Source organism: Halyomorpha halys, unplaced genomic scaffold, assembly GCF_000696795.3.
Source record: "Halyomorpha halys isolate HHAL.00 unplaced genomic scaffold, Hhal_1.1 Scaffold1035.1, whole genome shotgun sequence".
Taxonomy (NCBI): Eukaryota; Metazoa; Arthropoda; class Insecta; order Hemiptera; family Pentatomidae; genus Halyomorpha; species Halyomorpha halys.
Window position 1 is genome coordinate 624942 of NW_027107491.1, and position 23037 is coordinate 647978.

Sequence of the window (23037 nt, forward strand, 5' to 3'; positions counted from 1 at the left end):
CATATTTATTTTCATTAAAGTAATAAAAAGTTGGGGTGAAATAACTACTTTTTGTTTCTATTTACTTAATTCGGTAAAAATTAAAATGCAATACAAAATATGATATATTGGTTGTATGATTATTAATATATGATAAAGTTACATTTACTAGACTTATTATCAATTATTAAAAGCAAAAAATCTTTAGATACGTGTCTTAAATAAAGTAAAAAAAAATATTAAAATTTTTATTTTTAGCCTCATAGTTCGTTATTTTTGACGTGACAACGTCTTATAAATCATTTTGCGGGATGCCATGTTAGAAAAAGTGTCCCGTAACGGAAATTGACTTCGTTTAACATATGGATATTATATCATATGTATAAAAATTAATTAATGTATAACCAAGCAAAAATAAATATCTGAATTCAATATGTGAACTGGTTTATTATTTCAAATATATAACATTGGATTGATTTTAATTTATATTTATGTAATATTAGCATAGAGTATACGTTGTCCGGAAATATGAGGCCTACACGGGCACGGTTTTTTTATGTTTTTACCGAACTTAGTTCTTGGCAATGTGCCCTAGAAGCAAAGAAAAAAAAAAATTGGAATAATTTTAATTTTTGTATACCGCCTTTGCTCTGCCTGCATTTAATGATTATTATTTATAAATCGAATTGGGTTTGAATTTTTGGAGTTATTTTTTCATTTCGATGGCACGCGTTCACGAAATAAATTTATAAGTCCTCACAATGTTAACAACATTTAAATTGGGTTAAAATATTGTATTATATTATAGTATGATGATGAGAAGATAGTTGGCCGTGGATAATATAATAATTAAGATCTGTTTAATTTTTTTACTTAAAGAAAAAATTATTAAAACAGGCATACAATATTTTTAAAATAAAATACAACTTTAAACGCCCATTAATGGTTGGTCTTTTATCAATTTTATTTTTATATGATTCACTCCCACATTTTTAATGTATTCATGTTCAGTAGTTTGTGGCACGATTTTTATGAAACACTGTTTAAAACACAAAGTTGTGATAAATTATAACATTGAAAATTAATTGTGATGAAAAGTTTTAATGTTTAATTTAATATGAAGAATGAAATTAATATAAATAATGAAATTGTGGACTGAAATTAATGACGGGCAGAATAGCCTGCATACATTTTTTTTTTATAAATTGATGTGGTTCTAAAATTGTATTTAGGAATATCCTTGAGGATGGCTGAATTGGCCGAAACGTCGTACTTATAAAGAAATATAAATTGTTTTTAAACTTAAATTGAATAAAATTTATTTTATTTAAACATTAATAACCAGTATCTAAAAAGTTTAAAGATTATATATATATAAAGGTTTTCAGAAAATTGTAAAAAATAAATTACTTCTACAAGTTGTCTTATTCCTCTTTATCCAATGTTTTCCTGATGTCAGACTGCATTGCTACAATATTGCATTCCATAAATTATTTTATTTTTGATCTTCCTTTTTAGTTTCATTTCATTCGTTATTGTTAATTTGGGTAAGCTTACATGTTATTTTCCTAACAAGTAAACGTTTTCGAACTGTAAACTGTTGCGTCAGTTTATATCTGTTGGTTTCAGCAGCTAACTGTGTTTTACAATATGTGTCTAGAATTGATGACCTATGTTCGCGAGGCATGTTTTGTCTATTTGAATTCCGACTCATCGAAACGTTATTTATTATTACTGACCTACCTCGTTGTGAAGATTTCGGTTTTATAGCGGGTTATAAAATAACGGTCCTCGGATGCGGGCAGTTTCCGGACTGTACCATGCTGGACATTACTGACAGTTAGCCATAGCGGGATAGTGCTGCAAGACATTGCAACTGTTAATGCCAATACCAAAATTACTATGATTACTATAAGTATTCGAATGTCATTCCTATTTTTGAAGGAAAGTCTAGGGGAAGATGCATATTAGAAACCCTTTCAAATCTTAAACGTTTTATCATGCATGATAAGGCACGCCTTTAGATATACTTTAAGTAATTTGATAACAAATATTAAAAAAACACAAAAAATCGCGAACTATGTATTACAATGATAAACTAAGAGAAATAAATACGAGAAACAAGCAGTGATAGAAAAATGTGAGTCTAAAAAAGAATTAATACATGATAATAATAGAATTATTCTCTTTTTTTTTCTATCTTTATTTTACCACCCCTTATTTTCTCAATTTTCCTTTCCCACGTTATTAGTTATGTTCACCATATATTATTATTGTTGTTTGCAAAATATTTTTTTTTTCCTATTCATTTATTTCGTTAAACTTTACATATATTTTGCCTCTTTATCAATTATTATGGTTACATAGATTTTCTTTTTTAATTATTAATAAATTAATTTTTAATTTTTAAATTATTAATAACTAATATATGCATAACTTAATTTTTATTTTATTTCCCTAATTATGTTATTTTACCTACTTATTCAATAACCTATGTATACATTTTATTTTCCACTTACCGATAGTGTTTACAGCAATTGTTAAGTCTGAATGGATAAATTGATATAAAAATTAGTAGTATACAATTTTAAATTGAAAAGTAGCTCTTCTTGAATATGTACATAACAGTCACTTGAAGCAGATCAGTTTCCACCTATGTTTAGTCGATATTATCAAACAACTGCCGTTCATGGGTCGTTAGGTATCGTTTCGGATTGTTGATCTAACATGTTGTATCATAATCCATTCAGTGAATATTCCTGTATATTGTGAATTTACTAATAAAAGGAAATTATTATAATTTGCTTAAAGGGTTTTAAATGTTGATCTTTTAGAACTTGATGAATGTTATCTGACTAATATTTAACATGGGGCTTTGTAAACTCTATCGTAAGTTTATTAAAGAACAATTGTGGGCTCTGTACCAATTAGTTAGCTCCATTAAAAAAATGTGTTATAATCTTTTTTATATATATATTTTTTTATAATTAAATATATCCGCTTTAAAAAAAAACATGCTGTCAACTGGAAACCGCTATTCTACTCTCGTTGTGGCATAGGAAGATAGAATAAAAGACAGGTCATATTTTTGGTGAAAAAGAAGGATTTTACATTGCGATGCTGCAACACCAAGATATAGCAACAAGGGCTTATATATCACCTAAGTATCAGTAGGGAACTGAGGTTACTTGATTTGGTCGCATACTACGCACACTCAGGGTACTGCATTATGGCCCAGATATTTTGGTTATATACAAAAAAAAAATAATAACAGAATAATATATATATATATATATATGTATATATATATATATTCCAAATGACTCCAACTTATATACCACAAGAGCAAAAAAAAAAGTAAGGAAAAACAGGAACTTTCGAGCTTAAAACTTTCGATCACTTGAATAGAATAATAGTGACACCTCTATAATAATTTGTTAAAAATGGTTTCATGTTGAAAAGCACAAGAGAAGATACAGAAGATCTTGAGCTTGATTTACGAACTTAAAAATAGCTCAAAAAGCAGTCCTCAATAGATGTAAGGTTGTGAGAAAAATTGTAAACAAATAACACAACACCAACTACATTCTCTTGAATTTTCGGGGCGTTGATGAATAAACATGGATTATGTTAAAATAAAATAATAAATATAGAGTACACATTAGAAAGTCTGGGTTTCAGTCTGCTACATGAAGCTAACAGTTTTTTTAACATTCTTTTACAACAATTAACGTTTATCCACGTGCTATGTTTAAATCTAGATAAAATAACCTTGTTGCTAATTTAAATGTTTAGTCAACTGTTCATTAACCCAGTAATTCTCTTGCTATTAGGAAGGGACTAAATACAAAGTCGTTCGTCGGTAATTTTTGTAATATAAACAGGGAAGGTTTTTGGCCTTACCTATATATATTTATACATCCTCAATTGGAGACCCATTTTATCGAGTAAATATTTAAAACAACCACCTTTGACATCAAAGCGTTGAGGAAATAGAGTTGTCCACGACGGCTGTTCGGTTTATTTTATCAAGAAGGTTCTTGTAGCCGAGTAAAGGTGTGAAGATAACAGCAGTCCTAGGAACAAAAGGTTTCATGATTGTGATCCATTCAAAAAAGTTCACAACCCTGGAACAATTTTTTTTTTGTCCCAAAATTGCCTTGAAACATAAGAGTAGCTTAGTTACAAAGTCCACTCACTCAGTAACAGTTTTTAGGAGACGAAAAAAACTTATTTAATTTTATTGTACGCAACGGCTACAATAAAATAGTAAACACAACTTAAGTTTTTTGAGCCAATACTTAGCTGTGACCCCTGATCTGACCATGTTTGTGATCCAATCCGTTTTTTATATGTTTTTTTTTGTAGCTCGTTCTTCGTAGCCGATTTTTCATTGAAAAACTTTAGTATTGCATAGGGAATGACACCATGTGATGGAAACACTGTTATTATTTTAATCTTGATGATTTTAAAATTCTATTACATCACTTTATTCAATTGTATCCTTTAGTTTCTCTTTAGTTTTAGTTTTTTTATGGCAATCCACAGCGAAGGTGATGTTTGCCTTGTTATATACAGATGACCAACCTATTCTAACCATGGTGGGGGGTCAAGTTTTTTTATTTAGCGGGACCGCCACTTAATGGATTAGTCAACGCCCTCAGGCGGGATTCGAACCGGCGCCACCCGCAGATCTCAGAACTATAGACCTAGGCCTAACTATCTGAGCTACAGACGGCCCTCTTTAGTTTTATAGCTCTTTTCTTTTCTGTATTTTTTATATTGGACATCATGTTACATATATGCAGTATAATATATATTTTATATTGCATTCTTATTTTCATTAAAGTTCGCTCCATACCTATTACGAATTCGTTAGCCAATTATTATTAATTTACTTATTGTAAATTCGTATCATTATTATTCACATCGTTCTTTCAATTACTTTTTTTAACTTTATTTTCATTTAGGTTACTCCGCTGTATTTTTTAAATTGATTAATTAGTTTTATTGCTATAAATTAATTCATGTTGTATTGTTCTAAGTTTAGATCATAGCCGTCTTCACAGCGCCCTTATAATAAATGTGTAGTTAACTCAAATTTTATTAATTTTTATCATTTTTGTTTGTTATTTAGGCCTCGACCGATAGATTTCATCTGGTCTGACATATTGTGTGTACTTTTCAGATTAAAATAACTATAAATGTTCATTTCGGCCGATAAAACGTCATATCCATTAACCAGATGGATATAATAGCTCAGAAATTCAATCCATAATCAAAGGTACCTCTTAAAATTTTTTTATCGGATTAAATAGGGGAAAACACCGATAAGGATCTGTAGTGAAGTGTTTTTTGTAGGCTAAATGCTCTTGAAACACTATCCCATCTTTTCAGGTGCTTAAGTAGACATAACTTCTTTGATGTTTATCTCACTTCGGATAGGGTGGGAACATTCCAATACTATTGTGACGTTATTCGAAGAATTTCTTCGTTTTTATAATTATGGTATGTTTTTATTTTTTTTTTAAATCTTGATTCACACCTAGTTTGCGGCTCTAATGTAAATGCTGACACAAATAAAAAGAAAGAATTGATTTAATTGTTATAAAAGTTATTATATTATATCCAATTGTATATATTGCAGTATCTGACCGTTATATCAAAACTATCATGGACATAGACATAGGATGAGGATATTTGTTAAACATAAACATTTTTATTTTTAAACATATTGGATACTAAAGTGATTCATACTCTGTTGGTTACAACTACTTTTACTAGTCTTTTTTCAATAGTTGAATTTGCTGATTTATTCAATGATACCATTATATTTTATTATTCAATTGTTTATATGAAACATTCTTCACATGATTTCAGTTCACAAAGTTCAATGGATCACTATAAGAATCATCTTTGGTATCTCCAGACTTTCCAATTTCTCTCTGTTATTCTGAACTATTTTCATTCTTTCTTGATATTTAAAGTTTTTTTTTTAGATGCATTCTTATTCACCCTTCGTTTATCCATCCACCTTTTAAATACATCTCAATCTACCGATTTGTATTTCCCTTCTATTTCCACATAACTCCTTCCTTTGAACAAAATCTTATGATTCGAACTGTCTCATTATGGAATTCCTTGCACATATTATCTTTAACTTCATTTAAATATCAATTATATATCCATCTTCTTGATTAATAATATTCCATATACTTGTAAATAATAAATATCCCCGCAATCTTGCAAAAAGACTTTATAGTACTTTTTATTATTATTTTACCATATCAATGTTCTTATTTCATTTATATGATCATTATAGTTTTTATTTAATTTGTTAAAATTTACATAAAATCACTTTACATGTAATTATAATAAGATAACTTTTTCGTTTCATTTAAATAAGAAATAGGTCGTTAAGAGAGTATACCATTTGCAACAACACGTTTCTAGGTATTATAACATAGATTGTGAAAATATTTCTTGTTTCGTCTGATTACATGGGATATTGACTTCGATATCATTTGGCTCTTGAAAATATAAGATACCGAGCTTTTAAGCATAAATCTTATATTTATGATATTGGTTATGATTATGTCGGGGCAATGCCTTAATTGCCTATTTGAAAATTTCTGAGAAAATTTATTTTGAACATTATGGCTGCAGATGTAAGGTAGCAGCTAATTTTTAATTTTGATACACGTCAGTTTCTCATATAATGATTTTTATTGGTGACGTCATATATTCAGTTAAATGTTCTTGGCGTTGCGAAAGGAATAGAAAAATCCTTTAAAATTTAACAAACCTGAATTTGCTGGTACTCCATTTTGGTATTGCTCCGACAATTATCAATTTTAGCCGCATTGGTGTAAATCACCCTTTTCAAGTTTAGATTAATTTTGTACTAATAATACTTAAAAATACTATGAATCACATCTGACATTAGCATTCAAAATGAAAATGCGATTGTTATAAAATGATGCTATGAATGATGTAATCATTAATGACCATGGTGTTGTCATGCAAAAGGACTTCAATAACAACCTAGTGGTTAAGCAAATGGCAAATAGGATTGTTGATACCTTGAGGAACATCAAGGTCTTTGGTTAGGATGATTATTTAAATTGTTAGTTTATTTTTTTCCAGTTGTGGGGATATTCAGGAGAGGGGGTGCCACTCCCCTGCCTAACAATTCTAAATCCAAAAAAGTTCGAAAATTTGGCTACAAAAATCATAGTGGAACATATAAATTTGAAACGAAAACCAGTATCTCTGAAATAAAAAAATTGTGATGTCATAGATAAAATGTATTTTAATAGAAAAAATAAACAGTTTTTTAACAAAACACAGTGAATATAATAATAAGAACTTTTTTTTTTAAATAATTGATATTACAATTATTTTATTGGACGTTATTTTGAAAATTCGGCGTAAGCCCTGTTAGAAAATTTCAATGACGTCTCCCCGCCATTTCAATTACAAACTCCCCCACCTAATAATTCGTAATCCCAAAAAAATCGGAAATTTTGCGTTTAAGAATTTACCTCAAAACTACAAAAATCGTGGTAAAACATTTAAAATTTAATACCTCTTTGAAAGTATCTTTGAAGTAATAAAAAAAAATGGGACTTCATATATAAAATGTGTTTTCAATTGAAAAAAAAAAAAAAAACAGGAAAATAAGATTTTTTTTTAATAAACAAAATTAAAGATACGGTAGACGGAGATATTTTGAAAATTCGGCATAAGCCCTGTTATACTATTTCAATGAGAATAAGATCAATTTGATGTTACAGACCACTTTATTCACCGAGTGTAACTAAAATTGTTTGAATCATTTTTGAGAAAATCGATAAAGGTACTTCCGGCCCATCGATTTTATCGAAAAAGTTACCATCACATCCCATTCATACACCCACGCCTAAAATATGTAATTTCATTTTCGTACGGCTTTACATTTTTGAGTTGATAACACATACTCAGACTATTTTGTGATACATAGTTATTTGGATCTCAAAACGTGTATTTTCGTCGAAAACTCGAGTTCAAAATTCTCCACGATCACAACACCTTTCCTTATACATATATTCCATGAATAGGTTAGTTAAAATAAACATTGGCAAAGGAACAATAAAAAACTAAATCCAAAATTATGCAACTAAGAAAGGACAATGTATTGTCATATTTGGTTATAATGAAAAAAAGAAAAGAAAGGGAAACATAGAAAAAAGATATTATATATTTGTTAATTACTTTATGTTCGTATTTATTACTTTATATCTATTAAAAGATTGATTGGTATACTTGTAAAATAAAGGCTTTCTCTTTTATGCTGGTCTTTTATAACCAAAAGAATTCAATGACCTCTTTGAGGTAGTGTAGTGGGACATCGTTCTTCTTGGGACAAGACAAGGCAAATTCAATTCTAGCCTGCCCCAGCAATTCACGGGGTCACATTTTTGTGTTTTCGTTTCCCCTCCACCAGCTGAGACTTCATTGTGGCTCAATTGAACGCCCGTCTCTTTACGACTTTTTTTTTCTTATCCTGAAGGCTTCTTTAATAAGGCTTCAAGGGATCTATTTCTGTCTTGTCAGCCGGCTCTTGCCACAAATATAGAAACATTACTTTTTTATTTACTCTTTTAGTTTATTCTATATCTCTTATTCCATTAAGATTTAGGTTCAAATGGTATATGCATTAAGGTATTCTAGAATTTGAAGATTCGATATCAAGATTGAAACATAAAAACCTTCGATAACTTTCGTAATATTGCTCTCAATATGTAAATAAAATATTTTTATTGAGTTGAGTAAACTATTACTTCCCGTTAGGTAAGCTAACAGATCACGCACCAGTTGCCTCGGGTACGATCGCACCTGCCTCACCTCTGTTAACACTATCTAGTAATTAATGCGACTATTGCACAGTTCAACGAGGCCATCTGTATAACTAAAAAGAACAAAATTATGTTTATTTTTCAATTTTGAATTGCTTAGCTCATGCCCTAAAAGTGAGAGTTTATAAAACCCTAATCTTTCAACCGTATACGGAGGCGTAACGTGGCCTTGTAAACTGTGGGGAGAACAGCACCTATAGGTTTTTTGGAATATTTTATTGTAAATAAAACGTAAATTATTCGAACCGAAGAAGGATGGGTTAAGCGCAGAATTCTGAATAATTCACTATTCCGATTTGTGTGAATTGCACTCGGTAAATATTATTAAGAGGATGACATTGCGTCGAAACAGATGGGCATGTCAGGATTAGTAGCGACCGTATCCCTGAAAAGTTAATAAACACTAGTTCCGAGGAGTAGACCAAAACGTAGGTGGGAGTTTACATCACGGTTGATCTTGTTGATTTGGGTTTGGATGGGCGCAATTGGGAAGAATTTTGCAGGCTGGTTGTATCGGCATAATCCAATGGTTAATCTAATGCATACTTACAGAATAAATTATAAAATTAGTGATAAAACAGTTTAAATGAGATTTAAAGTCCAGACATTATCAAATAATAGACGGATGTCAAAGAGATTTAAGATAGAGAGGAAATAACTCATGTTAAGTGACACTGAACATTAAAATACGACTTTTTATAGATTTATTAAAAATTGTAACTATTGACAAAATATATTTATATGGATTAAATAACTAGAAAACTACCATTAAAAGATATTTAAAAAATGTTATTTATGTAAAAAATGTTTTTATGTAGTTATTATGTGAAAAAAATAAAACATGGTTTGGGGAAAAATAAAAGTTAAAATTATTTATAATTTAATCCTTATAATAGGAAATACAATTTCTGTTAAGAAAAGGATGTATATATAAATTAAGCACAGATACCTCGTTGAATCAGAAAAACAACAACTTTTTTTTTGCTCTCAAGAAAAATTCATGTTTTCAACTTCAGCCCTTATGATCGCGCATCAAACATATAATTTTTCTATCTTTTAGTTTTTATTATATATTTTTTACTTTTCTTGTATCTATTATTCTAATTGATATTACTACACTTGTTCATTTTATGCATAATATTTACTAATGATTTTTTTTTTATTTATACCTATCTTATTTCTAATTCTTTTTTAAAATTTACTATGCTCATTTTCATACAATTTTAATAGTCCTACCATAGTTCAGTTTATATTTTACGCCATCTCATTCTCTTGCACTGTTTACAATATTTTTAATTTTTAGCCTTGATAAAGTCCTTGAAGTAAATGTTGGAGGTTAATAAATACTTCTATACTATAGAACTAGAGTTCCTTTTTGACCGCACCGGACTATCTTCCTTGGCTGATGTGGTATATTAAAAGTATTAATTTTTTTTTTTTTTATAAATAGTTGGTAATGATCATGATCATTCATTTCAACTATACATTTTTTTTCTATCTTGATTCATTTACGTTTTTACGAAGCAAATAATAACCATAATTAACATAATCAATTGCTAATACTATTGGAGCAAATGAAATTACTCTGCGACCTAGAGTATTGAATATTCATAGGATATTGATTATCATGGGATGTATCCAATTAGCATTTTGAATACATTGTACAATAGTTAGCAAATTGTTTGGAAGTTATGGTTTTACTGTCAAACAGTAGACTCCAGTATTTACTTGATAAATTTTCATCGCATAAATCTCGCATCCAATATTTTTTTTTTTTCTGTTTTGAATCATAATTTTAAAAAATAATAATAATTTAGATTCAACACTTATATGGATGTTTTAGTTCCGAATTCTAATGTTCTAGATCCTTTATCAGTTGTTTTGGTTCTGATTTAAAATATATTTTTAGATGGCCACGGTATCTTCTAATTTAAATTAATGCTTAAAGTACCACCAATGGGTGGTTCCTTCCCAAGATTTTCAAGTGTAAATGAAACATACAACATATTTACTTATTGTATTTATTATTTGTACAGTTGTAAATCACATTAAGTAAATAAATAAAAAAATATAATTTTAAACAAAACAATTTCTATGCAATAATATGATTTTAATAAAAATATCAAACCATGTTACCGTGAATACTCACAAATTAAGAATCAGTAATTGTAAAATACTAGGTTGGATTTATATTATAATATATAATATATTTATATCTAAATATATTTTTTGTAATTTGTTTATTTTTGTTCTTCATTTATTTGAGAGCATTTACTAGTAATAAAATTCACCAGTGCTACCTAAATTTTTATAAAATTACACTTTGGAATTACACAATTTTTTGGAATATAATCATTTTTAATTTACAGGCTAATAACGTCAGAATCAGCTACTATTTGAGATATTCAATGTATTATGTCTTAGGAAATCCTCGCATTAACTAATGAGTATAAATGAAAATACTAAATAATTTATTAGAAATAATAAATAAATAATTTCTACTATACAGTATAAATAAAGTAGTATTTTTATTGTTACTATGAAACTAATAATAATGTAGATATTCTTCTAAATTAAATATTTATATTTTATATTATAGGTATATAATAGTTTTTTAATATTGACTTTTAATTTATAATTGAGTTTTCAACTTTTGAGTGTCGATCTTGAAACTGTAGGGTCGTGCTAGTTTCATTCTCTTGTCAATATAGCAATCCATATTAAACGAAACGACTGAATACCCATGTATTGTAGATCATCCATATAGATAGATCATCTATGTATCTAGGTGCAGCCACATAATTAATAAATAATGGTGATTAGAGTTTTTTATAGTAAAACTACATAGTGATAAATACTGAGGTATATGCAGATATATACATAGCATATAGTGTTTACATGGTTAATTTATTTAGTAGATATATACATTTAGTGATAATAATAGTAATAATGTTCTGTGGTAAATTGAATAAAAATTGAAAAGAAAAAAAAGTAATATTTATTATTATATCTTAAAATTGACTAATTAGTATGCCGTGTGTATAGCAGCCCTATAAACATATTGGAGTAGCTTTGATTGAAAACAAAGCATTTGCCTCTCTCTTGGAGAACGTTTTGAAAATGTTAAATTGAGTAAATAACTATCTTCATGTAGATACTAACACCGAATTTGATACCTTTTTAATGATAAAGAATAAACAATAATAATTAATATTGTTCATGCTGAAGAATATATTTTCAAATGCCAAGCACTAACTAGGTAAATATTAATGGAGGGAAAATAGAAACTCCGGATACCTCTAGGCTTTATTATTTTGGCGAGGAAAAACTGGCTGCTAACAAAAAGTCATCCGGTCTGTTGTTTCGTTATTCATAAAGCCAGTTGTAACCAAGCGCAAACTGAATTCGACCCTTTTCACTTTGTACTATTCAGCCATAGGCAGATTTCAACGCTTTGAAATTTACACTGTGAATATTTTCGTATGGTATTTTTTTTATTCTTTTTAGGAAAGTGGTTTTAATAAAACTATTTAGATGTTTAGTAAGTTATATTATTCCGGTTTCACGTAAAAAAAAAAAAAAGGGACCAAACTTTAAAATATGTGACCAACTACATTGGGTTACTAAATACACTACAGACATAACTTATAGTACTTATAGGTAAAGAATAATTAATCTAAAAGGTTTTTTTGTATTAATAATTATGCAAATTATAATGCCTCAGGACTAGCGAAACATATTGAAAATAACCATGAATGTAATTTTAAAAAATAATTAACAAAACAGAGGATGTAAAAATTAAAAAATATTTAGAATCTATTTATGTTTCAAAACATATATATATAACGTAGTTAATTTTAAAACTGATATAGGAGAAATTAGAAAGCATTATATGGACATATGCAAAATATGTTTTTAAAATAATAATAATTAATAAAAAAAAAATTGAATCAATACGAGGATTTGCTTAAATCTATTTCTTATAGACTTAAGCAAATTCTCAAAGTAACAACAATTCAGGGCTCAGTACACAAAAATTTGGATAGATACGTAGACAAGAAAAAAAAGTACTGTTTTAAAGGTAATTAAATAATTATTAAATATAATGAATAACATTAAAATTTAATAATTACATTTTATAAATTGTACAAAGATTTGTGAACAAAAAAGTGGGAAAAAGCACCAATGAAAACTATAGTGAAAGATAAGGTTAAAAAATAGGACACATATTTAGTTTGGAACATATTAAAAAATTAGTAAAAGTAACTAAATTATAGTAAAATATTCAATTATTTGTTTGTAAATGTGAAAAAAAAATACTAAAATGCAATGTAAAATTTGTTCATTGTAAATAATTTTAACTTGATAATGGGTAGAAGAGCCCAAAACGTTGTTCGGATAACATAATGAATATAGAAGTTATAAAAACTGGCATAAATAAATTCTTTAAAAGGAAAAGACTAAAGTTTTAACAAAAAAAAATCTTTGGAACTTACGTGGTAATTACAACTGCTTATTCATACTTAGAATTTGTTTTTATTCTTTTTTTTTTTTTTTTTCAATATCTCCTTATAACTCTCATAATATATTTTATCTCTAAAACCAAAACTTTTTTCCTCTTTAATAAATACTAGATATAATTTATTTACGAGATTCATTTTTAAGATTTTATTTTCGCATCTAGGTAAAATTAATTAGAATTTAAAAATAAGAAATATAGACATATAAGGATACACGTTTCAAAATAAATAAATATTTTGAATTAAAAGTAATAAATGTGAAAAAGTAGTAAATTTGAAAAAAAAAAAAATAGATAAATAAATTTATAAGTGAAGAAAACAGACGATATTTCAAAAACTGTTAAGCAGAACAATATTTTTTTTTTTTTAAACAAACGAAATATTATGACTTGAGATGCCACCATATACAAATTGACCTATTATCTCTCCTTTTTTTTTGCAACTTAGTTCTGATTATTCTCCTAATGGTAACCCTATCTTTTTTTTTTATTAACATTTTGTCTTTGAACATAGATTTACTGCGTGTGATATAGCTGGAGCATATAAAAGGATTCTTAATTCTTAATGTTTTCCAGAGATTTAACTTTGAATATATTGTTAACAATTGAAAATAGGTTTAAAAAAATTGTAATAAATGAATTGCCACTAGAAATAAACAGTTGAGTAAACATACGAGTACTAGTTTTTTTTTATACTGTATTAGAGAGTTTACTAAGTAAAGAAACGATTGGATCGAGAGTAAGGTAAACAATTTCTAGCCGTTTCGAGTAAATAAATTGTGCAAACAATAGGAACACTAGCTGGGATATAGTGGCCCTCCACTGTTTGGGGACTATCTACGTTGGCTATAAGAACACTAATATTGTGGCTTTAGGGGGTTTGTTATGGGGTCGAGTATTGCCCCATTGATTACGTGGGCTCCTCTGAGACAATTTTTCTGATTTTCCTCTCTTATAAGAAAAGTTTCTGAATTCTCTTCCGGGGTCTAGGCTTTGAGTATTTTCGATAGCGTGTTAAACAATAAAGTGAAGTTAATATTCAAGATTCTGTGTATCAATTAATATAATTTTCAAAATATATATATTGGTTATACTTATTATTGTCTCCTGCCCTGAACATGGATGTAATTCCAAGTGAACCAATATGTTAACTATTAAAATAAAAACAAGAACGCGGTTGAAAGTAATGATATAAAAAATGTATGGGTAGCTGTTATTTTATTTATTTATATATTTTTAGATAAACAAAATAAATGTATACCATATGTGGTTGTTTACATTTATTTACTAATCTCCAGATTTTCAGTATGTTATAATGTATTATTTTTATAAATAAATTTATTATTATTTATCTAATTTAAAAAATGTACAATTAAACCAGAATTTGCTTAGCTGCATTATCAAAACTTAATTAAATTAGAAACTAAAACACGAATAATAAAAATACAAAATTTAAGGAAAACATTGGTGCGAAATTGCATATTTAATAAAAGCATATGGAATATTGGCCTTAGATATGATGAAGAAATAAATATTGTTTATGAACGAAGCTATGAGATAGATAAGAAATAGCAAATCGAGATAGCATAAACGATAACGGATTTTTCAAAGGAGTTGTATAAAAATGGATTTAAAAGTGAAGTTTACTTTGAGGCTTGAAATTTGTCTGGTTCACGGAAGAGTAGAAGGTAAAGAGATAAAGAATAGAGGTTTTTTGTTATTAAAGGTTTCAATACAAAGAGAACAAGAAAGTACTATCGTCCGAAATTAGAAGAAAGCCATTCTTCTTTGATACAACAGTGGAAGATATGAATCCTAGGAAGCAATTTATTAATCTTTTTATACTTATCAAGTGTTCAGAATATAGTTCTCCTACGATGTGGTGGAAATCAAAGGAGGATCTCAGCAGAGAAGTACTTCGTATCTTGAGTTTTTAAGGACAGATATGAATTTTCGAGTAATAAGGGAAATATCGTTATTCCAAGCTATGGATTAATCTATGGTAACTCCAAGGTTTTTTTATTAATTTTGTAAATTGATTAATAGTACTACATATATATTATTAGTAAAATATAAAAACGAGTCATATTGTGTTTAATCTTGTATTTCATATATTAACATTTTTCTAAAGTTTGTATTTATAATGATATAAATTAGACACACACGCATATATAATTGCAATGGGCCGTGAAATATGTTGCTTGGTCATAAAAATATTTTATCTGTAAGATTTTTCATAAAAGTAATTCCTAGAAACGTTTTTCAAAAAATATACTCATGATAAATCAGAGTATTTGACTTAGAAAGCTGTAGTGGTTCTTACTGTGTGGTTCCAGTGGTCTAAGGAGTTCTCGGATAAAAATAAAGAATGAGACAGTTAGAGGATGAAGTTCACTGCGTAACGTCCCTAAGAGGAAAATGGACTTGTGCTTTCTTAAATTCTATTTTATGGTGAACGTAAGAACGGTTTTTCATGTTGAGAAAACCTCAATAATTATCTATATTTCGGGAAAATTGCTAAGTAAAAATCTAATATCTGAATTTACATACAAAAGAAATAGATTGTATAACATTTTGTTTATTCATGTAGTTATGATATATAACTATCATTTGTCACGACAAATAACAAAATAAATTTATTTGTAACATGGGTTTATTTAGTTTCTTTTTTTTCTCGGAAAAATAATTATTGACCTATCTGTGAATAAATAGTAATCGCTGCAGGAAAATGTTAGTAGCATTTAGGATTTTATATGATTCTGATCGAATCATTTTTTTTTTAAATTTATTTATTGATATTTACAACTGTACATAAATACATTAAGTAAATTTGAGGAAATCATAACGGTATGTTACATGAAGTGAAACTACCCAATGGTAGCACTCTAAAAATATTTTTACAATGTAATATCGATCGAATCATTTGAATACAATATAAGATGGGGGCGCGGTAGCTCAGTGTGTATGGCAGTGTGCAAGTAACTCTAAAAATCCGGGTTCCAATCAGGCTTAGGTAGATATTTATTCATTACCTTAGCCATGAAAGCATTACGTAAACCAGTGCTCCTTTACAAAGTATCGCTGATCCTTCGTTGGTAGTCGTGGCTCACATTATTATTGTCATAGCAATAATAATAACAATGTCAGTCTCCGAATAAAAAAAAACAATGAAACAGATTTAAATCATGAAAGTAGTTTTTATTATTTTTTTCTTGTTATAATGTCATCTAATATTAATGTTACATATATACATAACTGATAATACAGTAGTTTATAAAAATAATACATAGTAATATAAAAAAGATATGATTATTAGTGAATATATGTACACTACCATAAAGGATGTTTATTTAATCCATGAAGAGGGTATATTGCAAGTGTGCCAAAGACACTCCAAATAGTTAACACCAAAAATATCAAAAGTTTTTTTTAATTTCAAAGTACATTTTGATGAATGCTAAATATATATCTTTATTATATAAATGAGTGCGAAAATAGACTATGTTAACTTGTACCATTACAAGTATACGACAGACACTACAAATATTTTTTTATTCTTAGAGGACTACGTGTTCCAGAAAAAAAAGATTAATTCTGAATAAAACAATAAAAAAGGTAATGCCCGTTTCATTTCAATCAAGCTTTATATTCCAGTCCATATCTTCCGAGTTGTCAAAAGTATATGATCCTCGTTTGAACATGGGCGGATTTACCAAATTAAGAATGGGACAGGGAAAAAAGAAGGGCGTTGGAATTATTTTGGTAGAGTAAAAATATCTTTTAATAGGAACCCTTGAATTTTATGTGTCATAAAACGTTCAAGCCCGGTGGGCACTTTAGAGTTTTACTATTATTTATGGAAAGGTCATGTAAACCATTTCCACATGTCTGTGGGTAGCTTCCGAGGCATTGTACCATATGCTCTAGGTGGCTGAGTTGTAAAATCTCTTTATAGCCGTGAGGATTAACGATATCTTGTAAAGAGCCTGGTTAGTCCTTGTGTGTTAAACATCCACCAAACTGTTGGTCGTAATTGTTAAATCTATATGTTGTACATTAACTGCATTAAAGGGGCGAGTTAGTTATATTATAGTCAATATCGACAATACCTCAATCCACAGGGCTGCACTAAAATCACTTTAGATGCATTCTATATAGCAATTTTCCTGAAAATATGAATGCTAAAATTAATAAGAACTATTAAATATTATTAATAAGTGAAACATAGGGTTATGTTGGAAGATTCCAACATAAAGTCTTGAGTCCCTCAAAAAGCAATTAAAATATATCTCATCTAAATATATAGTCATTTCTAAACAAATCTAATCAAGTATACAGTGTATCACTCCAAAGCAGTTTAACATTTAATAAAGGAAATGGATATAACATGAAATGTAATCGTTACAGATAATGTTACCCTCTTCTTCAATGTATGATGAATAGTTTTGGAATGATGTATTATCTTTGGCTTGTCTTGTTCAGCTGTTGGTATGAGTTGTGCTATATCTTGCCAGTACTAATATTATTTTATGTTTTCTCGGTCTGATGATACCTTAATCGGTTTGTTATTTACAGACTCGAGACTCTCAAGCATTTCTAATATATTTTTTTATTTTTGTTTAACATTTATTTATTTATTTTTATCTCTTACGAATTTATTAGATAATGGTTTTATTAAGAACATAGTGAACAATACGCAATTTCAAATAAACTCGCAGTTTTCTATAAAAACACTGTATATCCACTTTTTAGCAGTAAAAGGTTTACTTAAAAATTAAATATTTTAAAGCTTATTTTGTTATTTTAAAATTCAAATAAGTGTTTCAAATCAACATAAAACAAAAATTGACTCATCTGAAAGAGAGGAGAGAGCAAATTATTAAAAAGTCAATATGAAAATATTGACTTTTTAATAATTTGGTTCAAAAGTGAACACATTTGCTTCTCAAATATAGATTAGAAATTTACTTATTAAATTGTAGTAAAGTAAGATTGGGATGAAAAGGAAACATTACCCGTAAAAAATGCAACCCAAGAAAAATGGTTGCAACCCAACTAAATTAATCTAAATTGAAACTTATTACATATAATATAGCACAACCTTCTAGTATAAGAGCCGAAGAGGAAAAAAAGGCAGTTATTTCACTCCAATATTTTTTTACTTTAATGAAAACTATGAATAGTTAGTAGTCGAAATTGATGGGTCGGCCAACCTTAGTTGAAGTAACGGATGAGGGCTGTTGCAAAACGTTAAAAAAAATTCATTCGGTACTCCTTATCCTTAAAACTACCTACAACACTAAAAAACCAAATATCATTTGAAAAAGAGTAAATTTTCTTAAATATGAGTCCTATAAAATCTTTTTACGTTAAATAGTTCCCGAGATACACCTTTCGAAAAAGGAACATTTCTCAACGAAATAAAGAATAATCATTAGTTAGTGAATTTATTTTATCTAAGTTCTTTTAGCCTTTCTGATAACTGACATAATTGGAAAAAAAAAATTTTTTTCTTTCTTATAAGAAAATAGATTGAAATTATTTTTAAAAAACTTCTGTAATACATTGTGTTAAAATATTACAATAAATAAAAAGTGAAGTAGAAAATAATTCACAATCTTTAACTGTGCTTCTGAGTTTTGTCCAGATTGTTTTAGACCATTTAAACACTGACTGAAGAAATGATTTATGAATTCATCAACTGAGAATCCGTGAGCGAAGAACGTTATTTTTTATGATGCTCATGTTGGAGAGAGACTACTCATTCACATGTGTTGAATCAAACCCACAAAAATTCGGCTGTACCAAGTCTCTGAGCTCAGAAAAGGTTTCCCGATGGCATGGAACCCCATACCGCTCACCCTTTGTTCATGGCCTATAAATCAGCTTGGTTATTCTGAGTTAAAAGTATGTAATCGAAGTTTTTGTTGATAAAAATATAAATAAATATAATGAAACTGAACCTGAAACTCAGGCCGAAACGTCGGCATAAAATAAATAAATATGGTTTTGTTTATTTATGTTGTTCTTTGCTGACCGCACCCCCCGACAAACTTCTCCAATCATTAATCTACGGTCAACTATCTACACCTCATAAATAAATATAATTTATAATTATTAGAAGCGTTAAAAAAATTTTTTGATTGGTTTAATTAAAATCCTGTACGAGTGGGGGACATGAAAGTGAGAGGAGCCGGGAAGTTCTCAAGGGAGGGAACTCTTCAACGAAAGTTTTTACTGTGAGCGAGGATAGAGAGCTAGGTTCTATGTTTTTCAGGTTAGTTCAAAAAGTAATTATTATTTATATTAAAATTCCTTAGTCTATTGGTTATTTATCATTAAATTTACCATGTACATCGTGGAAACATATCCCACGTTATAATTTCTTTTTTATTTCTCACTCTAGAGAAATAAACAGAGTTTCACTAAATGTACTTAATTGTATATTAAGATAATTTCATTTATGAGAAAATAATAAGTTAATAAAATACTCGACGAATAATTATCCTAAATGAACTAAATGAAAACAGATAATAAACACAAGTTTACTAGACAATTAACATTAACACCTGTGTAATTTTGTTAAGTTCAAAGGGTACTACGCATTGGTGGCAGCATCCCCGAGCTCATCGATTTTGGCGCCTTTTACTATGTACAAAATAGTGAAATTTTTAATCCAAAATACGCATTTTTTTCTTATAACGAGTGATAGAGTGAAATGATTTTGAAATCTAAAATTTTGAAAATTTTAAAACAGTTTGATTCAGAAACGGTATGTAATAAATTTTTGAATAGTTTACTCAAATAATAATTAAAATGTATTTTAAAATATATTCGACCTTAAGAATTTGTTTTTCGTTGATTTCAGTATAATTTTTAAATTTGTACGCGAAGGCTATTCATCTAAATATTTATACATTTATTTATATATAAACTAATTATATATAAACTCATGAAAATTTATAATTTTCTTCCTAACGCACCATCTTTTATTTTAAAATACATACAAGATATATAAAGGGGGCTGAAACAGTTAAATTTTAAGATATTTAGTCAATTTGAACAAAGAATGTTAGATTGGAGAATCAACAACTCTCTAATATTTACCTACTCCTGATTGAAACTCTTCCGCCAGCTTTACACGGGATCTTTACTTAAGAAGCGTATGGTTTCCTGAAAATGTATTTATGTTTTACCTTCGCTTTGTTATGAATTCTGTTTGTTTTATGTGCGTTCTGTGTTAGTTTGTTTATCTTTTTATTTACATTTGGTAGGAGTACGAAAATGAAATATTAAGAAAAAAAAGACAATTAATTTCCTATTAATTTAGGTGTAATTATCTGTTACAGCAATAACAATTATTAAAATAAATTCCCCAATAATTAATCCAGGAAATGTTTATTGAATTATCTCAGCTAAAGTTCGGTTCTATTGTGCTCGGACATCTTGCGAATACTGTCTCCGTGGTTTTTCTTCGTTCCAAATCGTTACACTTGAACGAGAGTTTAACCTATAGCACGTGACAAATCAGGCAAATTAAAGAGTGATTCATTAGCGCAGATACACTTCGTTTGTTTTCCACTTTTTTCTGAACTTTGTTTTTAGCAGATTTTTATTTCGTTTCTAATAAAAGTCAGATATATATAAAAATCACAAAACTTGAATTTTCAAATAAAATGTTTTTTAATTGAAAAAATTATAAAAATGCTAATTTTTTTTTTATATATCAGATATACAGTGCTTCAGAATGGTATGAGGATCGAGAACTAAAAATTTCCCTCCCTTTCTGGTTAAAGATTTAAAGTGCATTACCATAGCGAATACTGTTATACCTCCACTAAACAAATTGGGCGTTCCGATTAATTCATTCTCCAGCTCCAACTTGTTCAAACCGTCATGGAAAGTTCTTGCGAAAAGAGTTTATTGGTAGGATATATCAAAGAAATTTTGTAATAATTAAATAACGAGAGTTATTTAAACAGAAAAAGGTGGTCCAATTTACAAAATATTTGCAGCCGAAAATTGGGTGTTATATTCTTCAGGCTGGTATGTGTTTGTCAGTATTTGTTTTTTTGACTTAAAAATAGTTCTGTGATTCGATGAGGTGTAGTAAAATGCCTGTGTCAAAAATATTCAATGTTTATATGGAAATTTACATGGTTAATTAATTTTTTTTCCACAAGCACTCAATGACAAATGAGTGAACGTTTTAGGTTTTTTTAAAAAATAAAATGAACTTCGGTAGGGGTGTACCTTATACCTAATTTTAATTGGCACCTGTTGTATTATCTAAGGAATTTTTTTTTTAATTTATTTTTTTATATTTTAACTTGTATTTACATAAAAATACATCTAGTATATGCGATGTAGACTGACATGTAGAGAAACTACCCATTGAAAGTTCTCTAGTAAAGTCAAAATTGAATTAATTTTCTGATATAAAACAGCTTACCGAAAATTTAAAAATATGACTAGTTCGTGGAGCTATGAAATTGGTTAGAATTGATCTAAGGTGGAAAACTTATATATTTCGAGTCTATATTAGGAACAATTTCGGCCTGAACGATCAAAAACTTTCTTCTATTAGGACACATTTTCATCCTAGCCTCTCGGTCTGGTAACCATCCTGTTATTATCCGAGGAACGAAATATAATTTTTAGCTTAAAGTTAATTTTGGATAGTTCGCAGATTTAGCGAAAATCTATATTACCCGCTTTGATAGATTATTTGTATTCATTTAATATTTTTGTTTTCAGGTGTGAGAAGTCTCGGCCATTGCCTTTGGGTTCCGATGGGCATTTCGTTCCTGAGTTAAAGGTAAGACGCTGCCTTCCCCCTCACTAATTCTGTTTTGAAATTCATTGCCTATTGTTTGGCCAGATCGCTTGTGATTAGTTCTCGCTGCTTTGACATTAGTCAACGCCGTGGAACATGAGCACAACATGTCCGGGCTAATGAATACTTTACCAGTATTTATTCCCTCGTCCAGGCATCACTAAATAATTAATGATCCTCTTAAATCATCACTAAGTACTTAATGATGACTATTAACATTCTTAGTTATACGGATGAATTTATTTAAAAAATTTGAAAACAGTTTATAACGATTAAGTTTCCTTTACTTTCGGTGTTTTCCTAACATAATAGAACCCTGCAATTATCTAATCAACATTTTTTGTGAAATTATGATTTATAACCGATATCTTTAATATATATAAAGAAATTTCATTTTACAAAATAAATCCAAGGACTAATATTCCTCTGCGTCGCTATTAGATTTAGATAAGTCATATATTTTTAAATGAAAAAAAAAAATATAATAAAGCTTAGAAAACGTGGGAAAAATATATTGATTGGTTTCATCTTTTATGGGTTCGATATTATCTAGCAATATATGTATAAATAAAATATTTTACAGTCTCTATATTCAAACTTTTCAATTATGCTCTCTCTTTTTCCAAATAAATGCCAATACTTTTGTATTTATTTTGTCATATTGGATTGGCGACTGGATCAGGCGCATGATTTCGTTTAAACCCATGTAGTTATTTTTTTTTTTTAAATTTATCTATAAGATATGTTTATGCGATTGATATGTTTATTACATTATAGACATTTCCACACAGTTTTATTAGTAATCT

The 23037-nt window shown here is 28.4% G+C and overlaps 1 protein-coding gene across 3 annotated transcripts in view; it reads left to right on the forward strand.

Annotated features, from left to right (window-relative positions):
* LOC106687992 (uncharacterized) overlaps window positions 1-23037 on the forward strand; it is a 278550-nt gene that overhangs the window by 114610 nt on the left and 140903 nt on the right. For 2 of the 3 annotated variants that reach the window (XM_067045859.1, XM_067045858.1), the window contains exon 2: window positions 22153-22213. The exons of the other annotated variant lie outside the window; for it this stretch is intronic. The gene's annotated coding sequence lies outside the window, so the exon portion shown is untranslated. The remainder of the gene's footprint in view (window positions 1-22152; window positions 22214-23037) is intronic. 3 annotated transcript variants of the gene reach the window in all.